Consider the following 14,744-nt stretch of genomic DNA (forward strand, 5'->3'; position numbering starts at 1 on the left):
TAGACTGGTATGCATGAGACAGGACAAATAGAGTATTTACTAATTAATTGAAAACTATGTTTTAAAGTGAGAAAGATAAAGTGATATTTTACAAGAAGGTAGTACTTCCTGTAATTGTGATAGAGCATGAAAAGGGTGGTGAGCTATGGAGTCTCCTTTGCCTCATTTGTAATCAGGCTCGTAGGCACATGGTCTGAGTGCAAGGTTGGATTCCACCAGTACTCAGATTTATTTCCTTTTATTTCTATGGAATGAAAATCCTTACAATTCCGAGTTGTCAGGAATGGTACCACTGTTTGGTGATGCTGTGTTACAGTTTTGGATATTTTGTCAGGTATGGATGGCCTCAGAAATTATAACTCGTTTTCTTAATCAAGCACACTTTCAGACACTGGGACACTGATTTGATGAGCACTTGCATGTATCCCACTCGAGAGCCCACTGTGGGGTGGGCATTTGTGTGGCGGCTACCATGCTGCCTGTGACACCCCCATGTCGTATCAGAGTGCCTGGGCTCCATTCTTGCCTCTGCTCCTGATTCCAGTTTTCCTGACAGCAGGTGAGGAGGACTCAGGTACTTGGGTCCCTGCCACCGAACCCATGTGGAAGACCCAAATGTAAGTTCCTGGTTCCTGACTTTAGTGTGGCGCAGCCCTGGCTGTTGCCAGTGTTTGAGAACTGAACCAGTGGAGAGGAGTGCTTTTTGTCTGTCTCTCTCTGCCTCTGAGTTAAACAATTTTGATAAAACTCACTGAATGTTCCAACTTCTGAGATTGAAGGGTGTAAATCCCTGATTCACATTTCAGCCACATTTGGGTGTGAAAAGTTTCTTTTCATGATCGTTTACAGTGTTGGAGTGTGACTGCCAAAGATGCCCCATTGTGTCATTTCATTTGCACCAGTGGGGGAAAGAAACCAGAGAGATAGCAGCCTGGCCTAACCTCCCACCACACCAGCCTCCTTTCTGTACCAGACATTCTGGGGCTGTATCCCTCCTGCATGTTAGCACCTGTTTCTCCTCCCTTCTGCATGCCTGCTTCCTTTTCTGCCTTAGGTCTCCCCTCAAGTTTCACCTTCCTAGGGAGGCCACTGACTAAAGTAGAGATGAGATTGGCTATTTCTAACTTAGCTTCACTGGGCAGCTGTGTCTCCTCTCCCTGTCTACTTTATAGCATTTATCACAGTCAGTGATGACGTTGCTTGTTTACCTATTTATTATTGGGTTTCCCAACATGTTGTTGAGGCCAGGTTGTGTGAACAGCTCTTATTTCCAGGTCCTGGGCGCAACAGACGCTCAATAAAGAGGATCTGAATCTCTAAATTGCTACTTTATCCCACCCCATGGTGTCTTTTTCATTTTCTAAATGTATTTAGATTTCGGTCTTGTCTTTGTCTTTTTCAAGTGAAAAACTGGCTTTTTATAGAGAATATTCTGTTGTTTTCCTTCCTTGAAAGAAAAGTCAATTGGTTCAGCTGAGAATTTACCATATTTTCCTTGGAAATGATTGATGGCTTTGATGGCTTCATGCCACTCTTTAGAAAAATCTCACAACTTTGGATTCCCTGGGAGCTGGAGGCAAGCATATCGTCGTATATTAAAGGGCAATTTTCAGATGATCAATAGTGGATTGTCTTTTTATCCTCTATTCCTTCCTTTTTCAACCATTTGGAAGAAGTCACACTTTTGAATGAAGTGGTTCCAATCTATGCAATCTCAAATTCCATACTGCTTGGAGCTCTGCTCACAATTGTTATGAACTGATTATGTCTCTCAAAGTCCTATGTGGAAGTCCTAATCCTGCAATTTGACTGTATTTGGAGATAGGGATTCTAGGGAGGAAATTGAGGTTAATGGAGTCATAAGCTGGGGTTCTGATCTGACAGGAAAGGGAGAGACACAGGGACACATGCTTTCTCACCAGGTGAGTACACAGGAATGCCGTGTGAGGACACAGGGGGCAGGCGGCTGCTGCAAGCCCAAGAGAGAGGCCTGTCTGGACACTCACTCCGACAGCTTCAGGATCGTGGACTTCCAGCTGCCAGGCCTGTGAGAAAATTTCTGCTGTGTAAGCCACCCAGCTGTGGTCTCCTGTAAGGGCAGGCTGAACAGACTGATGCAACAAGGACTGCGAAAGTTTGAATTTAGAATTCAGTTTACCAATCTCATCACTAATTTTGTCCTTTATTTCAATGAGTGGACTTTGAACTGTTCCTTTATTTTTTAGTTTGAAGATAATTCACAATAAAATAGTAAACATTAAACTTCAGTTTTAACAAATGTAAAACACAACACTCAACTTGAAAATAGATAAGAGTTGTGAGTTACCAATAAAAATATAGCTGATTCCAACGCAGCACATATATAACCTTTGGGAATATGATGATCATTAAAATGAATCAAGATTTCTCTGAAAATCAGCATTTACATAGCATTTCAAATTTTTGTTCAAAAGTCAGTTTGTTGCATTTCCTTCTGAAGTGAAAATGACCCGAAAACTATGTGGGACCCACATTCCAAAATGCAGAGCCTTTTTTTCCTTCAAAGCATTTTGTGTTGAAAGAAGAGCCTTCTCATGTGTTGGGAGTCCAACGGGATGGTGCCGGAGATTGCTTTACCTGCGCCAGGCGGGAGGCCCAGTTGCACTTACAGGTGGATCCTCTTGAGCCACATCCCCTCCATTCACCACCATCTGTGCCCTGGATGCGGACCGCCATGGAGTGCATCAAGATCTCCCTTTGCCCTCTGGCTGTAGTTGGTTCAGTGGGAGATCAGAGAAGGAAGGCAGAATAAAGCCCTCATGCCCAGAGACATGCACGTTGCAATCCCCAGGGCCTACAAACATCTCATCTTCTCTGACAGAAAAAGCAGAAGTGACTAAACTAAGGTCTTAAGAGGCCAGAGATGATCCTGCATGATCTGGGTGGATCCATTGTCTATCTGAACAGGAACTGAGGTGTCGCTCGCTCCACAGGCTCGCGGAGGAGCGGCAATGGATTTGCTGTTGTCTCTTTCCCCGGTCCTCCCGGATTAGCTGCCCCCCCCTCCACAGAGGAGCAGCAATGGATTTGCTGTTGTCTCTTTCCTCGGTCCCCACAGATTAGCTGCTGGCACCCCCCCCCCCCCGCGGAGGGGCGGCACCCCTGCCATTTCCCCCGCTTCCACAGAGGAGCGGCACACCACTGGCTGGCTCTCTCAGGGGTTGCTCAGATGTTCCTGGTACATGTTGTCTCTCTCCTCCTTTATAGTCCTCTTCCACCAATCCCGACTCTGCTGGCGTTCTCTCCCCACACGCTGAGCACGCTGCTCTCCTCCAATCAGGGGCAGGACCAGCTCCTGCAGCTTGTTAGCTGAATTGGTGAGGCAGCTGTGTGGAAGTTGTTTATTCCCTCTCAGCGCCATATGGTGGGAGATCAGGTGCATAGAGTTAGTCTTAGCAGTTCCAGTAGTTTAGTCTAGTCTCGGTAATCTCAGTATTTGTCCTCAGTATTTATTTGTCCACAGTCTTAGTACTTATTTGTCTCCTGGGCGACGGGCCCTGCCATGTTACGGGAGACGGGCCCTGCTCCCCACACTGAGGGGGTAAAAATCCCACCAGGAGCTCTGATGATGGAGGCAGAGGTGGGAGGGATGTAGCCCCAAGTGTGGGGAAGATTGGCTGCTTCCAGAAGCCTGAAGAAGCAAGACTCTCCTGGAGTTTTCAGAAGGAACCAGGCCTACCAACATGTTGATTTTAGCCCCATGAGATTCATGACTGTTAGAACTCTGAGAGTAATTGTGTGCTGTATTAAGACACTGAGCTGTTTGTTTATTAACTTTTGTAGGAAGCTAATTGGAATAGGGGCAAGAAAAGTGAGATTAGAGTATTTATCATCCCCTCCCCATCCCTCTCCTGCGACAGCTCCTGTGGACTGGATTTGTCTTCTGTCCTGTGCCCCCAGCCTTATTTCTTAGGCTCTGGTAGCAGCATTCCACCTTCCCTTGAGGCCAGAAGTCATTGCGAACAGAAATCTGCTGGATTTTCTTCATTTTATAGGAACTTGACTTTGCCATTTCCTGCTCAGCTGCTGACTAATGCGAGGAGTAACATCGAGGAAGATGGGGCCGGCAATGGCGGAAGCTGTCCTAGTGCTGCCCTTTCTCTCTCTGGCCAGCCTCTGCCTGCTTTGCTGAATCCCTCCTGGGCCCTGAGGAGAACAAGACTCGGCCCACAAACTTGCAGCCTTGGTCCTCACACATCAGAGCTGAGAGTACATTTGCAAAACACACATGTGGTTTATGCAGGGAGCATTTTTCTTTATTTTAAATTTTTTCAATTGATGATCTTCTGTATATAAAAATAATTGAAAATGAATCTTGATGTGAATGGGATGGGAGAGGGAGCGGGAGATGGGAGGGGTGTGAGTGGGAGGGAAATTATGGGGGGGGGGAGCCATTGTAATCCATTAACTGTACTTTGAAAATTTATATTTACTAAATAAAAAATAAAAAAAAATTTCAATTGACAGAGAAACTTGCATGTTTGTCATCTACGACTTGATTTTCTGAAGAAAATATTTTTCTTCTGCTTTCAATTGCTAATAATGGAGAACAGACTCTAAAAGATGTTTGAGTTTGTAGCGCATCTTATTTGAAAACATTGTCCTTAGAAATTAAGGAAGCAGTAGTCAGCTTCGAGATGGTCCACATTGGTTTGATTCCCAGCCCTGGATCCTGACTCCGGCTTCCTGCTCATGCACACCCTTGGAGACAGCAGGCAATGACACAAGTCATTGGGTTCCTCCCACCCATATGAGAGAGCTGGATTGAGTTCCTGGTTCCTGGCTTTGGCCTCACCAAATCCTGGCTGTTGCAGCTGAAGCTCTCTCTTTTTGTCCCTTTGACTTTCCAATAAGTAAAAAAAAAAAAAAATTGAAAATAAAACAAAAACTAAGGGAATGTTATTAAATTTCTTAGGAAACTTGTTAAGAAATACTCTTTTTTTCCTGAGTTTTTAAAACAGTTCTTGATATAAGGAACTCTTAATTGGAATATCATAAGTACATGTTATATTGAGTATTTTGTATATGTATCAGGAGCATATTTGCGTGTTCTGACTTTTGAAAATTGCACTGACAACTCTTATTTTGAGGTTTATATATATGTTTTATATTGAATATGATAGATAGCTAGATAGATAACTCTTTGGAGAATCAGAATACTATTCTGAGAAAGAGAAGTTCTTGGCAAACCATCCCATGTGAAACGTTACAGTGAGGATTTCTCTTTTCTCATCCCACTGCAATTTGGTGATTATGCACCACCCCACACAGTGTCAGGAATGTAATCCTCTGCTGTGATTTAATGGTAATTTAAAGTTTCATGATAAATTCTCTGATAGCATTCAAAAATATATTACTGACCTTTTAGAACATTTTAAGTGCTGAAACTATATCATTTTATTTTCTTTTTATCTTTTAACCTTGGGAAAGAAGTATCCTTACTTTTTGCATGAAACTAAATTGTTTCAGCTGTTTTCCTAAATATGGGGATAAAGGAAGACAACTTTGAGGATTTGGGACAGGCTCTGTGACACAATTCCTGGTGCTTTCAAAGAGCTACTCTCCATATAAAGCAAAAATGTAAGTGAGTTATTTGTCCTTCTGCCTCTACTCTGTTCCCTAGTTTTATGTGAGCTGGACTGTTGCTGGTCATTGAGGCACTACATGGGGTGAGAGAGCAGGTGGTAGTGCAGGATTCTCACCAGACTCTGCTCCCCTGGGTTCCCTGAGCATCCATTGCATCATCCAGCATGTGGATATGTGACTTTCCTTTTTTTTTCCAGTTTCCTATTATATTACGATCTGCTTATGGGGGGGGGGGCAGAGATATGGAGGGGAGAGAGAGAAAGGGGAAGAGGAACACAGAACTCTCATCTGCTGTTGCACTCTTCAAATGCCCTCCACAGTGGGAGCCAGACTGGGACTGGAGCCAAGAACTCCACCCAAGTCTCCCTGAGGATGACAAGACTTCAGTTATTTGAGCCATCACCACTGCCTCCCAGGGTCTGCACTGGTGAGATGCTGGAGTCAGTAGCTGGAGCTGGAAATTGAACCTAGGGCACTCTGTGTTGGGACACAGGCGTTTTAGTGACTAGGCTAAAGCCCACTTCCCATACTTGCTGTACAGTGCCCTATTAGAATTGTATGACTCCCTAATAGAACCAAATGCGGGTGGTGACAAATTCTTTCAATTTCTGTTTGTCATGGAATGTCTTTACCTTCGTTCATAAATGAGAGTTTTTCAGGGTATAGTATTCTGGGTTGAAAGTTCTTATCTCTTAAGATTTGAAATATATCTTGCCATTTTCTCCTAGCCAATAGGGTTTCTGATAAATCCACTGTGAGTCTAATTGGAGATCCTCTGAAAGTAATCTGGCACTCATGCACATTTTAGAATCGTTTCTTTATGTTTTACTGTGGAGAGTTTGATTACAGTGTTGTCATGAAGATCTTTTATGGTCACGTGTAGTAGAAGTTCTGTTTGCTTCCTGTACTTGATGTCCCTTTCTTTCTCCAGGTTAAGGAAATTTTTTGTTATTATTTCACTAAAAAATATGGAACACTTCACGAATTTGCATGTCATCCTTGCACAGGGGCCATGCTAATCTTCTCTGTATCATTACAATTTTAGTATATGCATACAAAACTACATTCAAAATGGATTAAAGACCTAAATCTAGGACCTGATAACAACATCAAATTGTTAGAAAACATTGGGGAAACTCTGAAAGATATTGGCACAGGAAAAGAGTTCTTGGAAAAGACCCCACAGGTACAGGCAATCAAAGACAAAATTAACAAATGGGAACACATAAAATTAAGAAGCTCTGTAATGCAAAAGAAGAACTCAGGAAAGTGAAGTGGCAACTGACAGAATGGGAGAAGTTATTTGCAAACTATGCAAGGATTACTAACCAGAATATATAAAGAGATCAAGAAACTCCACAACAACAAAACAAACAACCCAGTTAAGAACTGGGCCAAGGACTTCAACAGACATTTTTCAAAAGAAGGAATCTGAATGACCAATAGACACTTGAAAAAAATGCTTGGGATCAACAGCCATCAGGGAAATGCAAATCAAAACCACAGTGTGGTTTCACCTCACCCAAGTTAGAATGGCTTTCATATAGAAATCAGCAAACAACAAATACTGGTGAGGATGTGGGGATAAAGGTACCCTAACTGTTGGTAGGAATGTAAACTGGTAAAGCCACTGTGGGAGAAAGTTTGAAGATACCTCAGAAATCTGAATATAGACCTACCATATGACCCAACCATCCCATTCCTGGGAATTTACCCAAGGGAAATGAAATCGGCAAATAAAAGAGTTATCTGCACCCTTATGTTTATTGCAGCTCAATTCACAATAGCTAAGACAGGGAATTAACCTAAATGACCGTCAATTGAATACTAGTTAAATAAATTATGAGATATGCACTCTGTGGAATACTACACAATGGTAAAAAATATGAAATCAGTCATTTACAATCAAATAGATGAATCTGGAAAACATCATACTTACTGAAATAAGCTAGTCCCAAAGGGACAAATACCATATGTTTCCCTAATCTGTGGTAACAGAGCACCTAAAAAGAAATCTGTAGAAGTGCAATCGACAGTTTGAGAAACAGTGACTTGAACAATCCTGTCTTGAGGGTTGGTGAACAGTTTTTTTTCTCTTCTTCTTACTGTTTGTTGAATGCTTTACGTAACATAGAGTTTATCATATGTGTATAAAGCCAATTAAAAATAGATCTCAGTAACAAATAAGAGTGGGAATAAGAGAGGGAGGAGGAAGTTTATAACTGTAAAGCTGTATATTTCTGCATACATTCCTAGGGGCTTACTTCTAAGGGTACAGTTCAAAAACTTGCCATGGGACCCCAAATCCCATTAAGCTGGGAGGTAAAAATGCCACCTTAAGTGTTAAAGTGACCATATTAATTGTTAAAGTGATCATATAGATTGGAGTACATTTTAAATAAATCATATAAATAAGATTAAATGTCTGGTAATAAGAATAGATAGAATTAAAATGGAGAGAATATCCCAACATGAGAAGCAGTCCACACAGCAGACTCATAGAATAGCAATCACTTTACATAGCACTCTGACATCAGAATCAGCCCTTGAGGCATTCTGGTCTGGCTGAAAATCCATGAAAGGATTTCAGGTGTGGAAATCCAAGACACTCTGGCAAAAAATGCACTATGTGAAAGCTCTCTGTGAGAGAGATCCCACTAGAAAGAAATGGCCATCAAAGAAGGGTGTACTTTTCTCTAAAGGGAGCAGAGAACTTCCACTTTGGTATGGCCTTGTGTAAATACTGATGGAGACTGTGGATTCCAAAGGTTTCCATATCCTTGGCAGCTGATGTCAAGAGCCTCAAGTGATCACTGACATCATACATAAGAGTGTTGATTATTAATAATAGGACTCACTGTGCACTTACTTCCCACGTGGGCCTTCTTTCCTCAATGAGTTATATATATATATATATATATATATATATATATATATAACTATAAAACTTGTTTTCAAATAGTTTGTGTGTGCGCGAACTGTTGAAATTTTACTTAGTATTTAGTTGGTCTTCTGTGTATAAAGTTAATTGAAAATGAATCTTAATGGAGAATGGGACTTGGAATGGGAGAGGGAGGAGGAGGTGGGGTGGGAGTGTGGGTGGGAGGGCAGGTATGGTTGGAAGAATCACTGTATTCCTAAAGTTGTACTTATGAAATTTGTATTCATTATGAAAGGTTTCTTTGCAGAAAAAAAAAAAAAACACAAACTCTTGTGTGTTTGTGAAAAGAAACACATAGAAGCAGACTGTGTTGTGTCATAATAAAGTGGGGCTGTTTCTTTCCCTTTGCCCCCCCACAGCCTGAGGGCTTCCCAGTTAGGGTATTCTGTCCTGGACCAGGGAGAACCCTGGGCAGCAGCATGCAGTGGTCCTGCCAGTCCGTGCTTCGTAATCTGAACTAGTAGGTGAGTGGTGCATGGGGCGGAGCAGGATCCGCATGCCCCTTGGAGGGATGTTGCCCCATTCCCACCAGCTCAGTGACCTCCAGGGGCTGTGCGTGGCTGTGTCATTTTCACTCCCCCAGGCTGTGGTCACTATGGCACCTGTGGCACAGCAGGTGAGCAGAAGGTGGCCTCTGACAGAGGATGAACAGGTTCAGTGGGAGAGATTTTCTTAATCATCACTACAAGGGAAAATGTGACTGTCAAAACCAGTTTCTGATGCTTGCCTATGAGTGTCTTTGTATTTCCCCTCTACTGCCTCTCACTGTGGTTGTAACTTCAGCACTGTTATCTCTTGCCTCCTCCAGAACTGGGAGGAGTCCCACCCTCTGCCTCTTACTCTGTTTATCCGTTTCAGTTACCTCCTCTAGCTTCAGAATTGTTTTATTCTCTCAGCAATGGCAGCCATTTCCTGGAGAGGGGAGGAAAGGTTCTCATCAGCCTTAGGTACTGGGTTTTGCAGAGCACATGGGTCCTTCCTAAGCCATCAGGGCGTGGACATCTTGAACACTGTCGGTGGTTTCTCTGTGAAGGAGCTCTCCCTCCCTTCTCCGTGCTGTTCCTTGCTCTTGGGTTTTGGCACATAGTCCCTTTCCTCACCATTGTACCTTGCAGTGTTGCTCTGAAGTTCCCTTTCCTGGCTTTTCACTGTTAAATCTGTGCTAAGGCTCCCGTCTTGGAGGCCACACATCAGGTCTTTCCTTAGCCAGGGCTTTGCGGACACTTCCTTTCTGTGCCCTGCCCCAACCCACATACACTCTCCAGAGTTTGCTCAGCAGGATTCTTCTGGTTCCAAAGCTTCATGCCAAGCTGCTTTGAACTTGTTTCTGAAAACTCAACTTTCTGCTGAAGATCTATTTCTTTGGTGAAGTTTCCAGTGACAGATGGTCCATTTTAACTTTTATTCTACCAACAGAAAATCCTATCATCCCAGGAGAGAAACGTGGACTTGGTAATGAGCTTTCTAGTGGGCTCTTAGGTTTAGCTTCTTTGCCGTCTTCCCTTGCTGGATGCACTTTGGATGAGGGCCATGTTCTATAGAACCATGTTTTGCACAGTGTTCTGTCTGTTCTCAGGTCTGGGAGTTGTGCTGGGATGATGAGGGGGAGGTGTGTTAAGCTCCAGATGACTTAAGTGGCGGGAAGTCAACTGGAGCATGTCATGCAAGTATGTGTCACAGTCAATGTTCTGAGATGAGTGACAGTTTTACTTGGCATGGATTTATGACTTAGACAGAAATATATGTATATTCTTTAACATCTTTTACCCACATTGTGTTGCGAATATCAGAAGGGCGATTTTCAGTGGGAATCCTGGTACTCCTTGGGGTGCTCTTTGGGAAACGCCAGCTCTTGGTGTGATTCCACGTCTCTGGCAGCAGTGTAACTGCTGCAAACTCACACAATTTGTTGGGAAACTTCAGAGATTCTTTGAATGTTGTTTCTAAAGGAAGTGGGAGTTAGGAATAGTAACAGCTATCAGGACAAAGAAAATAAACGCACATTTTCAGAGATGGTAAAGAGCTATGTATGGGCATTGTGGCTAGAAGTAGCCAAGGAAGGACAGTTTGCAAAAAGAGCAGTGATAGATTTATGGTCAGATTCGCTGCTGATTTCTTCCTCCCCTCCAGATGCCTTTCCAACACCATTCCTAGCAAGTGAAATCTATAAATATTTCCAGGGTATGTAGGTAGGGTTTCCTGACCACGTTTATGTTTATGAAGACCACTACAAGCCATGAAACTGTTTTCCTTTTTTGGGAGACATGTTGGAATGAGTTCTGTAAAATATTGGGCTATGCTAAGAGGAGAAGGAGGCTTGAGCATAGCCGTAGGCACCTGTTACTAGGTGCCAGTCATAGTTCCCCCTCCCTGGGGAAGTCCTCTTCTGGTTAACCCACATACTGTTCCTTACTTCCTCCTGCCTTCTCTGCTGGCTTCAGTTGCTGTTTTCTGGAATTAGATTATTTTTAGAGGTTATGCATAGTTTTCTGAAATCATATGACAAAAATGTGTGTATATGCATGCGTGCACATGCATGTGTACATATGTGCAATGCATGTGTGTATGTACATGCACACAGATTACTAGGAAAGAAATGCGGACATTTCTATCATGCTTTCACAGGGTTCTGGGATCCAGGAAAGTTAATAGTTACTTCCTGGTCGCTTTTTCAGCATGGTGTCTTTAAGTGACATATGGATATTTCCTTAGCCTGATAACTTGAGTACGGATTTGCTAGGGTTTGAATGTGTCCCCCCAAAAGCATGTGTTGGGAACTTGGTCTCTGGTGTGGCAGTGTTGGGAAGTGGGACCTTTAAGATGTGCTGAGACCATGAGGGCTTCCCCCAGATGGGTGAATTGCTGGTATAATTATCACAGGGATGGGTTCCTGCTAGAAGGTAAAAGTTCTGCTCCCCTCTTACCTTCTCTTTGCCTGTCCACCGTGGGATGGTGCAGCAACAAGGCTCAAACCAGACGCAGCCCCTCAGTCTTGGACTTCCCCATTCCAGAACTGTGAGCCAACACTTCCCTGTGATTATGGATTACCCAGTCCGTCGTATTCTTTTACAGCAGCACAAAACAGACTAAGACAGATTGCAGACTCAAAAGGCTTCAGCAGCCAGGGAGGTGAGATGAATGGCTGAGGCAGGTGATATACAAGACACTGGGGAGTTTTAGCAATTACTCCAGGACTTCAAGTTGGGGCCTGTAGGCAACTTTGAGAGAGGTGACTTGTTTAAAGGCACTCAGTTCAGCCCCTCAAATTTAAATCTCATTCAACAAATACGACTCAACTACTGGCTGAATATGGTGCATAAGTCCTGACTGTCTTTTATAACAGCTCTGCTTGTTGAAAATAAAAAAGAAAGAGTAACTTCCCCTTGCCTTTATTTTCTGCTTGCTGATTGGAATCATGGTACAGCAGTAGATACACTGGTAAGTATTTGGTGAAGACAGATGCCAGTCTAACAATATCTTGACATGACTTTCAAGGATAAAGTCCCTCCTAAGTGTTTCTTTGGTTCTAGAACAAAGCAGAGTCCCTACTGTGGATTATTAGCCATGTTCAGCACAGTCTGGCCTAGGCCCACCTCTCCAGCTCTCTGAACTACTATTCTCCTGCAGACTTTTACTGCTCCTGATTGTTCCTGCTCTTTTCCACGTCAGACTTTCCTTTATGCTCTCTTCTTCTCTGGTAGTCCTTTATCCCCACTTCCCTGGTGAACCTCTGATCAGTCCTTCATATTTGACCTAGTAGTATTTTGTACAGCCCCTCCATCCTCACTAGGCAGGAAGCTTCATGAGACTAAGGGTTATACAAACCATTTTGACTCTGTCGCCTCCTAGCACAGTACCTGATAGAGTTGGTAGGTGCTCAGTACACATGCCTGGGGTGGATAAATGAGAGCACCAGTGAGCAGAGGTAGACAGGCACCTGATGGAGCGACTTACCTCTTGGGTGGGATTTATAGAGGGCAAATACGTGGTGTATTCACCACATCCCAAGGCTGATTCTCAGGTTTGTACATCTGTTGAGATACAGATAAACTGACTCAACCAACCTAACAGGAGTCTAAGGTTGAAAGTAGAAGGATGTTTTTTGAATGGATCATAAAGCAACAACTTCTCTGTGATCAGATTGCAGAGGTCAGCACACCCAGTGTGTTTTCTTGGTGGACAATGATCAGCCCATAAAGCAGATGGACATTGGAAGTATCCTAAGAGAATGTGGAAGAAGAGCAAGACCTGATCCAGAGACGCCGTGTCCCCATTCGGGGATCAGGAATTGGTCACAGCAATCAACGTATTGGACAAGACAGGGTGATAGCCTTCTCTTTGGTGGTATTGGAAACAATCTGACAAGTTCTTCATATACTTTCTGGACTTCAGGTTAACCATTGCCTGATAATTTGTATCGTTTTTCCTCTGAAAACATGAAAAAAGACACTGACAGTCAACAAACTGAAGCATTCTTTCACATTTTCAAGCCTTCATACAATATCCAGACCTACTCTTTTTGCTTCTGAGCTCTGAGACACGTGATTGGTAAATGGAGTTCTGTACATGGTTAATTCAATGGAATGTGCATTGATTTCAATAAACTTTCAAAGGGTGAATTTATCTTGACCATCTAACTTTGATCCTATGTACTGAGTAACTTAATAATTATGAAATGATTGTTGATTAAATACATGGTGTTTTGCAAACACCATGTGTCAGTCCATTGGGTCTGATGTAACAAAATGTTTTAAACTGGGGCGTTTAAAAGGATCATGAACTTAGTTCTCTCAGTTCTGAAGTCTGGAAGTCCAGGATAAAAGTGTCAGCAAATTTGAGTTCTGGTAGGGTTCCGGTTCCTGGCTCTTAGGTAGTGCCTTCTTACTGTATTTCACATGGAAGGACAAGGGAGTTCTCTGGGGTTCCTTTATAAGGGCACTAATCCCACCATGAAGTTCCATGCGTGTGCCCTAATCACCCACCAAGGGTCCTGAATCCTTCACCTTTCCAATTGTGATTCCAATATTTGAAGTTCAGGGGGACACAGACATGCAGAGAGTAGCGCCAGGCTCTTAGGAATTAATACCAATGACATTTCCTGGTGAAAGGGGAGGAAACAGAGGCTATGATATTATTTAACTTTGGTTAATTGAAGTCACATTGAGATAAAATTTTTCATAGTTATAGAAGTATATACAAATATTGAACTGTAGTAGATGACCTAGTGATACAATAAATGTTCATAAAAGCAAACGTATACTCTTTTATTTAAAAAAAAGATTTATTTATTTATTACTTGAATTATTACTTGAAAGGCAGAATTACGGAGAGCAGAGGCAGAGAAGTCTTCTATCCACTGGTTCAGTCCACAAATGGCCACAGTGGCCAGAGCTGGGCCAATTCAAAGCTGGGAGCCAGAAACTTCTTTTGGGTCTCCTACGTGGTAGTGAGGGCCCACGCATTTGGACCATCTTCAACTGGTTTTCCATGCCATAGCAGAGAGGTAGAATGGAAGTGGAGCAGCCAGGACTCAAATTGACGCCCATATGGGATGCCAGCACTGTAGGCAACAAGTTTACCTGCTAAGCCACAGCACAGGCCCCAAACCTATGCTCTTTTAAAATTTATACAATACTAAACTTCAATATTTCATGTAGCAACTGACAAAGAATATACCATTAACTTTTAGCCCAGGAATAAGCACCATTTCTAGAATTAGGATGCAGCAAAAATTGATGTCACTTAAAACAACCGTATTGATCTTCTATCTGGGATCTCATTTAGGCAACCAAAATATTGCCATGTTCATTCATATTTAGAATTTTGGAAAATGTAATTACATGTGGATTTTAAATGCCTTCTAAACTCTGGCTTGAAACACAAGAACACGATCCTCAAAGCAGGGGACTGTGACTATATCATACAGTTTCTATGCATTGGCCGAGTCTTTAGTAGGAGTCGCATGTTTTGCCACAAGGATAGTAACCCCACAAAGACTGTGGAAACCACAACATCACATGATTTACTGCACGTGAAAATACAAAGCAGAATACCTGCTTTATGGTAACCATGGCTTACTGTCATATAAATAAAAGGGATGAATGGATGTTGGTCAGGCAAAATAGAAACTACTTTTTATAATTCTCTTTATATACTTCACATGATTTTTAGTTTGTCC

At 42.6% G+C, this 14,744-nt stretch overlaps 1 long non-coding RNA gene and 1 other non-coding gene across 9 annotated transcripts in view; one reads left to right on the forward strand and one right to left on the reverse strand.

Annotated features, from left to right (window-relative positions):
- The window catches only part of LOC127487367 (uncharacterized), a 412,078-nt gene that overhangs the window by 366,137 nt on the left and 31,197 nt on the right, over nt 1-14,744 (forward strand). For 3 of the 8 annotated variants that reach the window (XR_016212236.1, XR_016212231.1, XR_016212234.1), the window contains one exon: nt 12,707-13,236. The exons of 2 other annotated variants lie outside the window; for them this stretch is intronic. This is a non-coding gene — a long non-coding RNA (uncharacterized LOC127487367). Of the gene's footprint in view, nt 1-12,706; nt 13,250-14,744 lie in introns of those variants that run through there. 3 more of the 8 variants (XR_016212221.1, XR_016212230.1, XR_016212242.1) reach the window with 3 other exon arrangements.
- LOC127487376 (U6 spliceosomal RNA) lies at nt 6,588-6,693 on the reverse strand. The gene has a single exon (XR_007914202.1). It is a non-coding gene; the product is annotated as a U6 spliceosomal RNA (small nuclear RNA).

The sequence above is a fragment of the Oryctolagus cuniculus genome, chromosome 8, assembly GCF_051225735.1.
Source record: "Oryctolagus cuniculus isolate XC-2025 breed Fujian yellow rabbit chromosome 8, ASM5122573v1, whole genome shotgun sequence".
Taxonomy (NCBI): domain Eukaryota; kingdom Metazoa; phylum Chordata; class Mammalia; order Lagomorpha; family Leporidae; genus Oryctolagus; species Oryctolagus cuniculus.